Source organism: Equus przewalskii, chromosome 14 (assembly GCF_037783145.1).
Source record: "Equus przewalskii isolate Varuska chromosome 14, EquPr2, whole genome shotgun sequence".
Classification (NCBI taxonomy): Eukaryota; Metazoa; Chordata; class Mammalia; order Perissodactyla; family Equidae; genus Equus; species Equus przewalskii.
Window position 1 is genome coordinate 12,357,550 of NC_091844.1, and position 16,973 is coordinate 12,374,522.

The window sequence follows — 16,973 nt, forward strand, 5'->3', positions numbered from 1 at the left end:
GGGGTAACATTAACTACCTTAAGATTGGACAGGTGTGTTGAGAGGTAGAGATGATATATAAAATGTCCTAATAGAGTGTGGGAGCGCAGAGTTGGCACCCATGAGTGGCAGAGCCATGAGAATCACCCCTCTAGAAGTCCAGGTCCTCTCCAAGGTGAGCTGGCAGAACCTCTGTCCCCCAGGTGGCCCCTGACTCACTGCTCAGTGGCCTGATGGCAGGAGGGAGGACTGTCTGTCCCGGACTCCTGTGTATGGAGTCTGCGCTACCTGCCGCCCCTCTCTCCCTGCTCCACAGGCTCCGAAGCCTCTCCCAGCGAGAGCTCTGCCAGGATTTCTCCAGCCTGCAGCTGGGAGGGGACGATTCTCAGGCGAATAGGTCAAATACGCCACAGTATGCCCACCCCCTTCCTGCTGTGCCCGTGGCAGACATCAGTAACGGACCCCAGAGCTCTCTCCATGAGCGGAAACAAGGCAGCAGGGCGTGCCAGGCAGGCATTCTCAAACGATGGCGGCTGGAGCACAAGAGGAACCCGATTTGCCCCCCAGGTCTAGGGAGAACGCTAGGGGCCACAGGGCAAGGGCTGCCAGCCTGAGGTGAGGGGAACCGCTGGGGGTGGTGAAGAGGGCCGTCTCTGGAGACCTTGGATTCCTGCACTGCTGCTGCAGTAGGGGCCCCCAGGGGTCGGATGTCAGCTCCCAGAGGACCCCAGAACTTCTGAGAAAACTGCATGTGGAAGCACAGCTGCCACATAGGGCAGGTCTGAGCGCGGCGGGGTGGTGAGGCCAGGCAGCGGGGCTGGACCTGGTGAGCGTGGGGGCTTTTGGGCCAGCACGTCTTGCCCTGGGCTGTGGAGGGGTGGGAAGAGCTGGGAAGGGATGCAGGCACTTTAAGAGGTCTTCTCCTCCAGGAGCGTGTGAAACAAGGCAAGGAAGCTTCGGGCAGCGCCAGCCCTCACAGTTGAATGGCCTCTGTGCTGCTTGTGAGTCTGGTCACCTGGTCTGAGCAGGCGCTGTCGCCCTCTGTGCTCCAGGAGTAGGATTTGAGCCCAGTTCCCTCTGCCTGCAGCCCCCTGGCCCGTCCCCACACGCTGCACCTTCCTGGCCCCTCCCCACCAAACCCTCCTCCCTCCTTGCTCTAAGGTTGCTCCAGCCAGTGTGCTAGGACCTCACAGACCTGGCTGCTGCTTGTCTCTGACTCCTGCTAGACGGCGAGCTCCCCCAGGGCTGGGAGGGGGTCTGTCTCATCCACCGTGTATCCCAGGCCTGACCGTGCCCTGCCAAGCGTGAAAATGTACGGGCTCCCTGGCCGGCCAGCTGCCCTGGATTCCCCTCCTGGAGGGGGGAACAGTGGACAGGGGGTGGAGGTCAGAGCCTCTTGAACACCAGCATGTGGGCTCCTGGGCTGAGCTGCGTTGGGCAGCTGGGCTGAGTCCCCACGGCACGGCTTTGGTTTGGCTGAGTGGAGAGTGCAAGTCTGGGGCCTGAGGGGATTTGCTGGGGCCTGTGGAGGTGGGCAGAGGCTGCCTCCAGCGATGCCCTCTGCCCCCAATGCCCATCTCACCTGCAGTCACGGGATGGACGGCTGGTCCGGGATAAGCAGCTTGGAGGGCCCTGTCTGGAACCTGCGTGGACACTGGGTCCCTTCCTGCCGCGCCTGTCCAGTGCACTGAGCTCTGTGCGCAGCTCAAAGGGCCACAGAGAGAGAGTCAACACCACCCAGGACCCTGGGAGCCAGGCGGGGCAGGGCAGGAGCGGTCCAGCGGGCAAGGAGAGGCGTCCAGCACCAACGTTACAGAGCACTGAGGGATGGAGGGCAGCCACTCAGCACTTGGCAAGCAGGGCAGGTGGGTTGGTGGGGGCATGAGGCAGGGAAGGAGGGCTGCCAGAGGGTGGTGCTCTGCGAGGACTGGAGGCTGGCGTCTCAGGCCGCAGGGGGTTGGATGGGGAAGCAGGGGAGGCCATACTGGCCAGGCTATGGCCTGGGTGTGGGCTTGCTCACGTTCCTAGGTGACTTCTGGCCCCAGGCTGCCCCCCAGGGGCCGGGGACAGGGCGGGGTGAGGCCGGGCCAGCAGCCCTGCTCCAGAGGCAGCTGACTAAAAATAAGTTGGGATGTCAGGGTCTCCTGGCTCCAGGAAGAGGCGAAGAGGGATGAGCGGCAGGGGGAGGAGGAGGCAAAGGGGAGGAGACGCAGTCACAGCTGAAAGTTGCCAACAAACTTATTGTTTATTTTCCTCTCTGGCCTGGAGTCTCTCAGGCCACCGCTCCCTGTGTCTGGGTGAGGAGCACTGGTCTCTCTGGGCCTGGGGGTGCCCCCAGACCCCTCGCTGCATACCCAGCACCCCATTTCCCATTCGTTCCTTTGAGACCCCCTCCAAAGTCAGCGGAGGGCCGGAGACGGGAATTCTGTGGGTGAAGGCAAAGGGATCAGGTTGCAAAGATCCCGTTTAGAGAAAGAATAAACTTGGTGCGTCCAAGTTTCACTTTTACTCTCGTATTCTGCAGATGTGGAAACTGGGCCAGGCAGTGTAGGGACCTGTCCCAGGTCACATGGCTGCCGATGCCTGGAGCCACACCAGAGCCCAGGTCTCTGGACACTCAGCGTTGGCTCTCTGCGTGGGGCGTTAGCTCAGATATGGCACAACCACTGCCCACACCCACCTTGGAAGAAGGGGCAGGGCGAGGGCATGCAACAGGGAAAGGTGGGTCCCCATCATGGTGACAGGCCAGTGGGTGTGGCTGGGGGGTGCGAGGGCAGGCTGGCACTACCACCCCACAAGTCGTCAGGGTTCATGTGACACCCACCTCAGCCCACCTGCCAGGCCTCCAGACCCCTCAGGGGCTTGGCTTGTTGGTGACATGCCTCCTTGTCTGTCTGCCCTGCATTCCAGGGGGCGGGAGTGGCTTTGCAGATACCGAGGGGTAAACATGGTGCACCCTGTGCCCTCTGCCTCTCGGCTCTGGGGCAAGGCCAGTGAGAAGCCCACTGCTCATCCTGGCTGCGGAGCTCACCGGGGTGACGTGGACACAGCCCCTCTTGACCCTGGGCATCCTGACCTGTGGCCTGGGCGTTGGGGGGCTCAGAAGATCTGCGTGGGCCTCCTTGCCTCTCCCTTGGCACAGCAGCTCCCCTAGGCTCGCCTGGATCCAGCCTGCAACCCGCGCCCCCATTTCCCTCCACCCTCTTCCCATCCTGCTCTCCTAGCCCTCACTCAGAAGAGCCTCCACTGGGTGAACCCTGACTGACCAGAGGTCACGGTCCGCTTGGTTCCCTTGAACCTCTGTGTGGGGCGGCCCTCGCTGCCCTGAACGCCTGCCGCTGTTTATCTGCACCTCTCTGATCACAGTGATGAGGATCAAAGCTGCCCCAGGGAGAGAGCCCAAGGCATCCTGGCCTACATGCCGATCTATATGACCCGATTCACATCTAAAGTTATACGACCACACAATAACCAGACTCCACCTGCACTGATACCATTTAATGACTTTGTACACCATCTTTCCTTTGTCTAGTAAAAATAAGCCATGTACCCTCGCCTTATAAATTTAGCCCTAACGTTCAACACATTCCAGCTCTTCACTGCCCAGGGGTCCTGTCCCCATGCCTGTAGCTCTTCACTGCCCAGGGGTCCTGTCCCCATGCTACTCCATGCTATTCTCTGAATAAAGGAGCACTACTGCCAGACCTTGAGAGTCCAAGAAATCTTTCTTTCGACTCCTCGGCATCAACAGCTGGCTGGGCAGCACGAGAGGGCAGTGAGCTCCTCAGGAGGGGCCGGGCCCAGGCCCTGTGCCCCCTGTGCTGCGGGGATAGGCCTGCATGTGGGGCATGGGAGGGAGTAGGGGCTGAGAAGCAGCTTGCAGGAGGGGCTCCCCTGCAGGGCCATCAGCCCCCTTTATTCTCTCTTTTTGATTCCTTTTCCTTCTCTTCCTTTGTTTTATTGACTCTGTTGATAAACTCTCTAGGACTCAAAATCCTCAGCCTTGACTTGCCAACTGCAGCTCCATCCATTGGTAATCTCTCTCTCTCTCTCTCTCTCACACACACACACACCTGCTTCTTCCCCCTCGCTCACTGCCCCACCCCCCAGTGGCAGGCGGCTCAGAGCCTCTGGAAGCCCAGCCCCTTGGCTCTCCCCCTCCCAGCTGGGTCGTGCCCCAGCCCTGGCTCATCTTTCCAGATTCTGGGGGTTGTTTCAGGGAGGTGCTGGGATCTGGGTCCCATCCTGTCACCCTGACCCAGCCATCCAGAGCTCTGGGCCCAGGACATGGGGCCCCAAGGCATGTGAAAGGCCAGAGCCACATCCTCCCAGAGCCTGGGATCCTGCCCTCCTGCCGAGGCCCAGCGTGCTTCCTGGCTGCCCTCCCACCGCCTGGCCAGGCTATCCTCTCCCCTACCCTGGGCGAACTCCCCCAAGCTGGAATGTCCCGCCACCCTCTCGACCTGGTGGCCCTGAAGTGGATGTCCGGCTGGAGGCTCTGTGGATGGAAGGCCAAGGGCCCAGAGGACAGAAGCAGAAAGGGCCACTGTGGGCGTGACCGGCTTCGTGGCGGGGGGCTGCCCTGGGCCGCGGGATGCTGGACAGGAAACTTGGCCTCTGAGGTCCCCTATGACCCCAGACTCAGAGCCCCCACAAACAGAACCCAGGCCCTGCAGTCACCCTGGGGTGATACTGGGGTATCCAATGAGGTGCTTTGCCCCCTGCCATCTGCTCAACCAGGCCTGGAGCAGCCCCGGAGCAGATGGCCACTCATCAACAGGGCTCTTGGGGTGGCATCTGCTCCTGACCAAGTGGGGTCCTTGGGCAAGTCACTCTGAGCCTGTTTTCTCATCTATAAAAGAGAAAGAATTAAGACAGAATGGGACAATGTCTGTAGAGAGCCAGGTGCATTGAACATTTTGTCCTCCCCTTTCTTCTCGCCCACAGACATGGTCTCTGCCCTTTCCAGCAGGTGCTGGAGGGTGAGGTGTTCAGGAGTAGCCCATCTCTAGGCACCCCCAGGGTCGGCCCTTGGTCCCGGGAAGCACTGGGGGTGACTGTGCAGAGCAGCAGAGCTGCATTCAGATCCTGGCTTATTTGCTATGTGACCTCAGAGAAGTTACTCAACTTCCCTGACTCTTGTATTGTCATCTGTAAAATGAGGTCCCTGCTGTACCTAGCTCAGAGGATCATGGAGAGAGTCATGTGGGGACGCTTGTCACAGAGACCGTGCCTGTGTTTGTTGTCGGCCCTAGGCAGGGTGGGAGGGAAGCAGGGCCTGGGGACGCAAGTGTGACCCTGGGGTCCTGGCTAGGCTGCAGAACGGGTCTGGATGGGACAGGGGCAGATGGGGGCCTGGGGCTGCCTCCAAGACACCCATCCCTGGGCTGCGGCATCAGCCAGGGCTGCCACCTCTTCTCTCTGTTATTCACTAGTAATTGCCCTAAATGCTACATCTGTTGTCATGACAACATATTACCCGTCCTCAGGTAAAAGCCCTGTGTGTAGGGGAGTCAGGCTGGCTCCAGCTCCGGGCTCCACCGCTGTCCCCGACGGCCTCTCTCTGGGTTCCCCAGCTGGTCCCCCCCATCCCTCCCTCCATCCCTCCCTCCTATTTGGGGCTTTCAGAGAGGTCACTCCTGTTTTCTGAATTTCCAGAATTTTTCTGTTACTTTTGTTGTCTCCGTCTCATTTTGCGTCACCGGGTCTCCCTCTCATTCCTCCTCCCCCCTCCCCTCCTTCTCTCACATCTCTCCTTCCTTCTCCCCTTCTTTTTCCTTTTCCCTGGATCCTGAGCCTCTTTCTTGGTTTCCCTCCATCTCCTCTCTGCCTGTCTCTGTCTCTCTCTCCCTCCTTCTCCCCCGACCATTGGCTGCAGTGGGACAGCATAAAGGTGGGTGGGGACAGGCAGGGCCTGCTGGCTGCGATGGGTCTGCTGTGCAGGGGCCTCAGGCGGCCTGTGGGGCTTTCTGCCCTGGAGCAAGTGAGCTCCGGGTAGGCACACCCCGAGAGCCTCTGGCCCGTCTGGTGTGTGGCCGGGAGGGGCTCCACCTGCTCCTGAGGAAGCGTGGGTTCAGGGAGCTGCCTTAACTCCTCCATGCCCACCCCCTGCCTTCTGCCCATCCCGCTCTGGGGCTCCAGCTCAAATGATCTCCTGACTGGGCCTTACACACTTCCTGAGTGCCCACTACACGCTCAGCACCATCCTAAGGGCATCCACACAAGAAGCCTTGTGACAGCTCCGGAGGTAAGTGACGTTATTCCATTTTACAGGCCAGGAAATGAAAGATCAGAGGGGTCAAGCAACTTGGTCAAGGCCACACAGCTGGTGGATAGAGGAGGCAGGAGTCGAAGTTCTGTTCCCTGGCCAGTGCTCTTACTCATGGTGCTCTAATAATAATACTGCTTCTTGGGTGCTCACCACGTGTCAGGCATGTACATCTAGTCCTAGTTAGGGCTCGGATAGCCCTCATAGCAGCCCTACTAGCTGATCCCATGAGCATCTGTTTTACCAATGAGGGAATCAGGGCACAGAGAGGTTAAGTATCTTTCTCAAGGCCACACTGCAGTCAGGAGTATGCCGGGAATTGAACCCAGGTCTTTTTGCCTCCAGAGCCCAGACTTTTAACCCTGAGTGCTGTTGCCACTCTCTTCCTCTCCTATGGGGAGGGATCATAGAAGAAAGGGACAAGGACTTCGACTTCATATGCCCTTCTTCTCCCTGATTCCCTGTAAAGTCCCCTTTGGTCCCAGCCAGGGACATTTTGAGAATCAGAGGAGGAAGCCGTGTGGCCATAAGCAGTGTCCTCTCCTTTGCTGGGTTCCGTGCAAGCAGGGAGGGAGTTCCAGGTCGCCAGGGGAGGCCCACAGGTCCTATAGCTCCTCGTGGGCCTCCAAGGCAAGCCCGGCACCCCACCCCCAGGCTCTCGTTGCTGGACCCGACCCCCAGGATCTGGGGGCGCAGGAGGGCTGATGCGTGGCTAGGAGCCTGAACTGAGTCATGGGCCTGTTGGGGCCCCAGCATCTGGGCAGGCTCTCCTGGCCCGGGTCCGCCAGGAACATCCACAGCCCTCCTTGCCCCACTGCTCCAGTCCCTAGAGAGCAGCTTGGGCCTTGGAACACACTGTCCCGGAGCACGGCTGTCGGCATGATGGAGAGGCGGGTTATTTTTAACAGCCAAGACTCACGGACGGAGCCTCCTCCAGGCCAGGGGAAGAGACCTCCATGGAGGGTGGGGACAAAACTCCAGGTCCTCCTCCCCTTGCCTGCCCTCTCTGCTCCTTCCCCATCACTCCCCGGCCTGAGAGCCACACAGGCTTTATGGCTGGCCCCAGGGTTGAGGGGATCTTCGGGCAGAGGTAGCTGCCTCCTGGCTCTCAACCCCGAGGGAGGGCCTGGCAGCAGTGGGAGCCTCAGAAGCGGGCCACCCCTTCCTCCTCTAGAAGCTGCAGGTCTGGGAGCTGATCAGACCTATGTGCCACACCGGGACTGCAGGGAGCCCAGGCCCAGGACCGGCCTGCTGGTGGCGGCTCCCACCAGGCCTGGACCCCCTCTCTATCTGTGCCTCGGGGGGAAGTAGCTCATTCTCCAAGCTCCGCAGGCCCTTCTCAGCTTGAGCTGGGATCTCCGTAGGACCAGGTGTGGGCCCTGTTGCGTCCCCAACTTCTTTGGACACCTCAGAGCTCACTCCCACTGGTCCCCTCCTGCTGACGCCCCGTTTGTTAGGTCTTCCAGGGAGCCAGGCATGTGCTGAGCGCTGGCCTGCATTCCTTTCTCCCTGTGAGCTGTCACCGCTGAGGGGGGGTGGAAATGCCTTACCCACCCCTCTCTGGATGCCGAAGTTTTCAGTTCTTGGAATGACCCTCTCCTGCCCTCCTGCATCCCTTCTTGGGAGTGTCCTTTCAGCACTTCCAAAGGACACACCGTTACCTCTCACAGAGCTTCATATGACAGCAGCCTGTTGCTGGGAGAGGGCAGCAGGCTGAGAGGCCAAGACCTGGCTCTGCCCTGCTCTGCTGCCGTGTACACGGGATGAGTCTCTCCTCCTCTCTGGGCCTAGGTCTCGTCGTCTAGGCCAGGGCAGTGTGGGAGAAAATGCTCCCCAAGGCCGTTCTTGCCTGAGGCCCAGCTGGGTCCACTAGGGGGTTCAGGCCTGACCAGCCAGGTCAGGGAGATGCTTGCGGGATGGACGTGCCGGTTTTAACACGCCCTCCACTTCTGACCTCGCCTCCTCCAAGCCCCTCTCCACTCTGCACTCAGAGGGGCCTTTTTATTTCAATTATTTTATTGAGGTCGTATTGGTTTATAACATTGTGTAGTTTCAGGTACACATCATTTATTTATTTATTTTTTAAGATTTTATTTTCCTTTTTCTCCTCAAAGCCCCCCAGTATATAGTTGTGTATTTTTAGCTGTGGGTCCTTCTAGTTGTGGTTTGTGGGACGCCACCTCAGCATGGCCTGATGAGCGGTGCCATGTCCACGGCGAAACCCTGGACAGCCGAAGCGGAGCACACGAACTTAACCACTCGGCCACAGGGCAAGCCCCCATCAGGTGTACATTATTATATATCAGTTTCTGTATAAACTGCATCATGCTCACCACCGATAGTCTAATTTTTATTCATCCCTATACATATGTGCCCCTTTACCTCTTTTGCCCACCTCCCAAACTCCTTGCCCTCTGGTAACCACAAATCTATTCTCTCTCTCTCTGTGTTTTTTTTGTGAGGAAGATTGGCCCTGAGCTAACATCTGTGCCAATCTTCCTCTACTTTATGTGGGATGCCACCACAGCATGGCTTGATCAGCAGTGCTCAGTCTACTCCCAGGATCTGAACCTGCAAACCCCGGGCCACCAAAGCAGAGTGCACGAACTAACCACTATGCCACCGGGCCAGCCCCCACTAATCTGTTCTCCTTATCCATGTGTTTGTTTATCTTCCACGTATGAGTGAAGTCATACTATGTTTGTCTTTCTCTGGCTTATTTTGCTTAACATCATACCCTCAAGGTCCATCCATGTTGCTGCAAATGGGATGTTTTTTTTTTTATGGCTAAGTAGTATTCCATTGTGTATATATGCCACATCTTCTTTATCCAGTCATCAGTTGATGGGCACTTGGATTGCTTCCACGTCTTGGCTATTGTGAATAATGCTGCAGTGAACACAGGGGTGCATAGATCTCTTTGGACTGTTGATTTCAGGTTCTTTGGATAAATACCCAGTAGTGAGATAGCTGGATCGCATGGTATTCCTGTTTTTAATTTTTTGAGAACCCTCCATACTGTTTTCCAGAGTAGCTGTGTAAGGTTGTGTTCCCACCAGCAGCGTATGAGGGTTCCCTTTTCTCCACATCCTCTCCAATACTTATTCTTGTCTTGTTAATAATAGCCATTCTGACAGATATGAGGCGATATCTCAGTGTAGTTTTGATTTGCTTTTCCCTAATGATTAGTGATGTTGAACATCTTTTCATGTGCCTGTTGGCCGTCTGCATATCTTCTTTGGAAAAATGTCTGTTCATATCCTCTGCCCATTTTTTGATTGGGTTGTTCATTTTTGTTGTTGAGTTGTATGACTTCTTTATATATTTTGGAAATTAACCCCTTGTCGGATATGTGATTTGCAAATATTTTGTCCAGTTGGTGGGTTGTCTTTTCATTTTGTTCATGGTTTCCTTTGCCTTGCAGAAGCTTTTTAGTCTGTTTATTAGATTTAGATTAGATTTGTTTATTTTTTCTTGTTTCCCTTGCCTAAATAGACATGACATTTGAAAAGATGCTGCTAAGACCGATGTCTTAGATGTTTTATGATTTCAGGTCTTACTTTCAAGTCTTTAATCCACTTTGAGTTAATTTTTGTGTATTGTGTAAGATAATGGTCAACTTTCATTCTTTTGCTTGTGGCTGTCAGTTTTCCCAACACCATTTATGGAAGAGACTTTCTTTCCTCCATTGTAAATTCTTGGCTCCTTTGTCGAAGATTAGCTTTCCATAGACGTGTGGTTTTATTTCTGGGATTTCGCTTCTGTTCCATTGATCTGTGTGTCTGTTTCTGTGCTAGTATCATGCTGTTTTGGTTACTGTAGCTTTTAGTACATTTTGAAGTCAGGGATTGTGGTGCCTCCAGCTTTGTTCTTTTTTCTCAGGATTGCTTTGGCTATTTGAGGGCTTTTGTTGTTTCATGTAAAGTTTAGGGTTCTTTGTTCTATTTCTGTGAAGAACATCATTGGGATTCTGATTGGGATTGCATTGAACCTGTAGATTGCTTTAGGTAATATGGACATTTTAACTATGTCTATTCTTCCAATCCATGAGCATGGAATATATTTCCATTTCTTTATGTCTTCTTTGATTTCTTTCAATATCTTATAGTTTTCAGTATTTCACCTCCTTGGTTAAATTTATTCCTAGATATTTTATTCTCTTTCTTGTGCATTGTAAATGGGATTGTATTCTTGACTTCTCTTTCTGTTAGTTTGTTATTAGTGTATAGAAATGCAACTGATTTTTGTAGGTTGATTTTGTACCCTGCAAGTTTGCTGTAGTTGTTGATTATTTCTAATAGTTTTCTGGTGGATTCTTTAGAGTTTTTTGTATATGGAATCATGTCATCCTCAAATAGCAAGAGTTTCACTTCTTCCTTTCCAGTTTGGCTTCCTTTTATTTCTTTTTCTTGCCTAATTGCTCTGGCCAAAACCTCCAGTACTATGTTGAATAGGAGTGGCCAGAGTGGGCACCCTTGTCTTGTTCCTGTTCTTAGAGGGATGGCTTTCAGTTTTCCACCATTAAGTATGATGTAGGCCATGGGTTTGTCATGCATGGCCTTTATTATGTTGCGGTACTTTCATTCTACACCCACTTTATTGAGAGTGTTTATCATAAATGGATGTTGGATCATGTCAAATGCTTTCTCTGCTTCTCCTGAGATGATCGTGTGGTTTTTCTTCCTCATTTTATCAATGTGGTGGATCACATTGATTGATTTGCGGATGTTGAACCATCCCTGCATCCCTGGTATAAATCCCACTTGATCATAGTGAGTGATCCTTTTAATGTATTGCTGTATTCGGTTTGCCAATATTTTGTTGAGGATTTTTGCATCTATGTTCATCAGCAATATTGGCCTGTCATTTTCCTTCTTTGTGTTGTCCTTGTCTGTTTTTGGTGTCAGAGTAATGTTGGCCTCATAGAATGAGTTAGGGGTGTTCCGCCTTCTTCAGTTTTTGGAAAAGTTTGAGAAGGATAGGTATTAAATCTTTTTTGAATGTTTGGTAGAATTCTCCAGAGAAGCCATCTGGTCCTGGACTTTTGTTTTCTGAGAGGTTTTTGATTACTGTTTCAATCTCTTTACTTGTGATTGGTCTATTCAGATTCTCTATTTCTTCTTGATTCAGTTTTGGGAGGTTGTATGAGTCTAAGAATTTATCCGTTTCTTATAGGTTATCCAGTTTGTTAGCATATAGCCTGTTATAGTATTCTCTTATAATCCTTTGTATTTCTGTGGTATCATTGTAATTTCTTATCATTCATTTTTAATTTTATTTGAGACTTCTTTCTTTTATTCTTAGTGAGTCTGGCTAAGCGTTTGTCAATTTTGTTTATCTTCTCAAAGAACAAGCTCTAAGTTTCGTTGATCCTTTCTACTGTTTTTTTTTTTAGCCTCTATTTCTGCCCTAATTTTTATTATTTCCCTTCTTCTGCTGACTTTGGGCTTTGTTCTTTTTTTTGTTATGTTAAGTGTAGTTTAAGATTACTTATTTGAGGTTTTCTTGTTTGTTGAGGTGGGCCTGTATTGCTATAAATTTCTCTCTTAGAATTTCCCACTTTTGCGGCATCCCCTAAGAGTTGATATGTTGTATTTTCATTTTCATTTGTCTCCAGGTATTTTTTTATTTCTCCATTGATCCAATGGTTGTTCAGCAGCATGTTGTTTGGTCTCCACATATTTGTGACTTTCCCAGCTTTTTTCTTACAGTTGATTTCTAGTTTCATAGCATTGTGGCTGGAAAAGATGCTTGCTATGATTTCAATCTTCTTAAATTTATTGAGGCTTGCCATGTTTCCCAACATATGGTCTATCTTTGAGAATGTTCTATGTGCACTTAAGAATGTATATTCTGCTGTTTTTGAATGGAATATTCTCTATATAGCCAAGTCCATCTGGTCTAGTGTGTCATTTAAGTCCATTATTTCCTTGTTGATTTTTTGTCTGGATGATCAATCCATTGATGTTAGTAGGGTGTTGAGGTCCCCAGAGGGACCTTTTTAAAAGATTACTCAGATCAGACACAGAAGTGCACAGCCCCACGTGTACAGCTCAGTGACTGTTTACATATGTATACTCCACCCAGATCAAGGTACAGAGCATTTCCTTCCCCTCAGAAAATCTCTTTCCCCCTTCCCAGTCAATAATCCCCAGGAAAGAACATCATTCTTATTTCTATCACTATAGATTAGTTTTGCCTGTTTTAGAATTTTCATATAAATGTGAACATATAGACTCTTTTGTGTCTGGCTTCTTTTGCTCTGAAGCCATATAATGTCTGAGAGATTTGTCCATGCTGTCTCAGTATTGGTTCATTCCTTTTCATTGCTGAATAGTATTCTGTTGTATGGATGTACCACAATTTGTTTATCCATTCCCTGTTGATGGACATGTGGATGGTTCCAAGTTTTGGGCAGCTATGAGTAAAATTGATATAAATGTTCATGCATATGTCTTTTGATGGACATATGCACTCATTTCTTTTGGGTAAATATCTAGGAGTGGAATTACTGGGTCATAAGATAGGCAAATATTTAGCTTTAGGTGATATTGCCAAACAGTTTTCCAAAATGATTCTACCAATTACACTTCTGTCAGCAGATTATGAGAGTTCCAGTTCCTCCACATCCTCACCAGCATTTGGTGTTAGTCTTTTTGCCAGTCTGGAGAGTGTGTAGTGGTATCTCCTTGGTTTAATTCATATTTTCCTATTGACTAGTGATGCCGAGCATCTTGTCATGTGCTTATTGGCCATTTGGATAACTTCTTTTGTGAAGTGCCTGTTCAAGTCTTTTGCCCATTTAAAAAATTGGATTGTTTCTTTTTTTCTTATTGATTTATAAGAGTTCTTTATGTGCTCTGAATAAAAATATTTTGTCAGAAATGTATTTTTTTATTGAAATAAAATTCGCATAACATAAAGTCAATCATTTAAAAGTGTAGGATTCAGTGGCACTTAGTACATTCCCAATGTTGTGGGACCATCACCTCCTTCTTGTTCCAGAACATTTCATCACCCCAAAAGGAAACCTCATTCCCATTAAGCAGTCGCTCCCCATGTTCCCCTTCTGCCAGTCCCTGACAACCCTAATCTACTTTCTGTCTCTATGGCTTTCCCTATTCTGGACATTTCATGTAAAGGGAATCATACAATATGTGACCCTTTGTGTCTGGTATCTTCCACTTAGCGTAATTTTTTCCAGGTTCATCTACGATGTAGCAGGCATCAGAATCTCATTCCTTTTTATGGCTAATTGTTATTCCATTGTATGGATCTACCACATTTTATTTATCCATTCAGCAGGCGATGGGCATTTGGGTTATTTCCATCTTTTGACTATTGTGAATAGTACTTTTATGAACATTTGTGTACCTGTTTTCAATTCTTTTGGGTATAGACCTAGGAGTGGAATTGCTGGGTCATATGATAATTCCATGTTTAGAGTTTTGAGGCACTGCCAAACTATTTTCTAAAGCAGCTGTACCATTTTACATTCCCACTAGCAATGTGTGAAGGTTCCAATTTTTCCACATCCTCAACAACACTTCTTATTGTTCGTTTTGAAAATTCTGGCCATTCCAGCAGATGTGAAGTGGTATGTCATTGTGGTTTTGATCTGCATTTCCCTGATGACTAATGATGTTGAACATCTATTCATGTGCTTGTTGACCATTTCTGTATATTCTTTGGAGAAATGTCTGTTCAGATCCTTTGTCCATTTTTCAGTTGGACTAAATTTTTCATCACTGAGCTGTAAGAGTTCTTTATATATTCTGGAAACTAGACTCATATCAGATCTGTATATATTTGATTTAAAAACACTTTTCTTTATTTTGTAGGTTTTCTTTTCATTTTTTCTTTCTTTCTTGTTCTTTGCTGCTCAGAAGCTTTTTAATCCTGATGAAGTCCAATTTATCTATTTTTTTCTTTTGTGGCTTGTGTTTTTGGTATCATAGCTAAGAACCCATTGCCAAATCCAAGGTCATGAATATTTATTCCTATGTTTTCTTCCAAGAGCTTTTTAGGTTTAGCCCCATTTGGATATTCGATCCATTTCAAGTTGATTTTTGCATATGCTATGAGGTAGGGGGACACCTTAACTCTTTGACACCTGTGTATCCAGTTGTCCTAGCACTGTTTGTCAAAAAGACTCTTCTTTCCCCATTGAATGGTCTGGGCACCCTTGTCGAAAATCAGTTAACCATAGGCATAGGAGTTTATTTCTGGACTCTCAGTTCTATCCCATCAGCCTATACGTCTCTCCTGTTTGGATTGTAAAAAGTGTTTTTGTTCCTGAAGAAGCTTGTCTTCTTTGCATTTGCCGTTTTCTTTGGCTGGAATGTTCTTCCCTCCAGTTTCACATGGCTCCTTCTTATCACTAAGATCTTCTGGCAATGTCTCCTTAGAGAGGCCTCCCCTTGTCACTCTGCACCACATACTCTTTTACTTTCTTCATAAGAATTATTGTGTTTGAGTTTGCAAACTCCACGGGAGCAGTTTTCTGCCCTAGTTAGTGGCATAAAGTGCCTGCAACAGGCACTTAAAATCTTATCAAGTGGATGGTCACTCTTGCCTACCCTGGTATGCCCTTCCTCACCTTCTGCACTGACTTAAATGCTCCCTGTCTTTTAAGATCCCATTCAAATGCCATCTCCTCCCTGAAGCCCTCCCAGGCTGTCTTTCTCGGCAGTGCCGTTGGCTCCCCTCCTCTGTCGTGGGGAGGGTTGGACCAGCCTCCTGCATTTGATTGGAAGCTCCCTGAGGGCAGGGGCCCCACCTCTGCATCCCCACTCGTGCCCTGTAGCTCACACAGAGTGGAACCTTCCCTGGACAGGCTCTGGTCCTGACCTGGTCTGAGTAGAGGACTGGGGTGAAGGCAAATTTGGGTGAGGGACATACCAGAGCTTGGTGGCCACCGAGTGGAAGGATTTAAACCAAGAGACAAAGTCAAAGATGGTCTCACAGCTTTTAGCTTCAGCATCTGGGGTGATCATCATTCTCAGGTCAGAAAAGCAGAAGTTAAGTGGGGGACCTGGTATGGAGACCAGCAATGAATTCAGTTTTCTACAAGTTGATTTGGAGGCTACGGCAAGGTGGACAGACAGAAGTGCCCCATGGCAGCTGGGATCCCGGGCAATCAGAGTGGGAGGTGACAGAGTTAGTTCCTGAGGACTGTGAGCCCAAGTGTGTTCTGTGTGGTAGGTGTGGGATCCTAAAAACCCTGCAAGTTAGGCTCTATTTGCCTATTTATACACCAGGAAACTGACGCTCAAAGAGGTGAAGCAACTGTCCCAGGGGCACACGGCCCCTAAATGAGAGGGCCAGAATGCACACCCGGGTCTTCTGACTCCAAAAGCTGCCTGCTGCGGCAGGGCTAGTGCTACGGGGGTCGCTTCTGCCAGAGAATAGCCCTGGCCTCTGCCCCTGGACGCACCAGCTGAAGACAGAAAGACGAGGTGGGACTGGCTCAGACATGGAGGAGGTGGTGAAGCCACACTTCAGACAGCTGCAGAAGCTGATGTGAAGGAATTAGAATGTCAGTAATTTTCATTTAGGCACAGGCTTGAAGACGAGACCTCGGCTAAGTGGCTGAAGAGAATAGAGATAGTAAACTAAGGCAGCACTGGGCTCCCCTTTGGCCTTTCCACACCTCCTTCCTGTCCTCTTAAGCCCCTCCCAGCCTCACCTTCCACCCTTCCACCAGTGGACTGCCCTGAGCCCACTTGCTTAGGGGTAAACCCCCTCAGCTGCCAGCCTCCCCTGCTTCCCTTCGGAGGCTCTCTGGTTGCTTCTGCCAGTGGAAGGCACACAGCTGGTTTCCCAGTGTTCCTGGGTCACAGGGAGGTGTGTGTGGGGGGGTTACAACATCCTCCACTCCCCAGGCACCAGCCCGCCGTTTCCCTGAAGTCACTCCTGCCATCCCTTTCCTCCTGTCCAGTGGGATGGAGCCCTGAGACCATCCATCTGCTGGTTTCCCCACTCTGAGACCTGAGGGGCAGACATAGCTGCACCCGCCAAGGAGCCTGAGCTCTCCTCCCCAGGGAAGGAATGAGGGGTGGCTGGAGTGGGACAGAAGGACAGAGGGCTGAGGAAGGGACAGGGGCAGGAGGGGAAGAGGTAGCAATTCTGGCTCTACCCCCTGTTACTGTGTGACCTCAGGCAAGCTCCGTCCCCTCTCTGGGCAGCAGTCCATCCTCTGTGGATTGCGGAAGCACAGTGCTTACAAGATCGTTTGTGAAGATGAGGTGAGATGATGCAAGACAAACCTGAGGACAGGCTTGCCCATGGCCAGCACTGGGGAATGGGGGTGGTTGTTATGGCAGCCACTGTGGTTGGCTGGGAGGCCGGTGATAGGGAGTGAGGACAAGAGAGGGGAAGAGCCAGCGGCTGCGGTCAGGGTCTGGGGGCTGGAGAAAATCCTGCAGGGAGCCCTCCCACCTCTCCTGCAAGCCTGGAAGAAGCTGCGGAGAGGAGAGAGTAAGGAGAGGACAGAGGAGGGGGAGGTGTCCTCACCAGGCTGCTTAGGGGCAGGAGGGCGTGTGGGGAGGGTTACGGGAGCTGGCATGTATCTGGGCACCAGGGGGCCCCTACACATCAGGAGACAACTGTCCTTCTCCCCAGTCAATGAAGAGCTGAGATCCAGGCCCAGGTTATCCACCTACCCAATACACGCTTCTCTCCTGGGGAGGGGCACCCCACTCCCCCGCCCCCTGGCCTCCCCAGT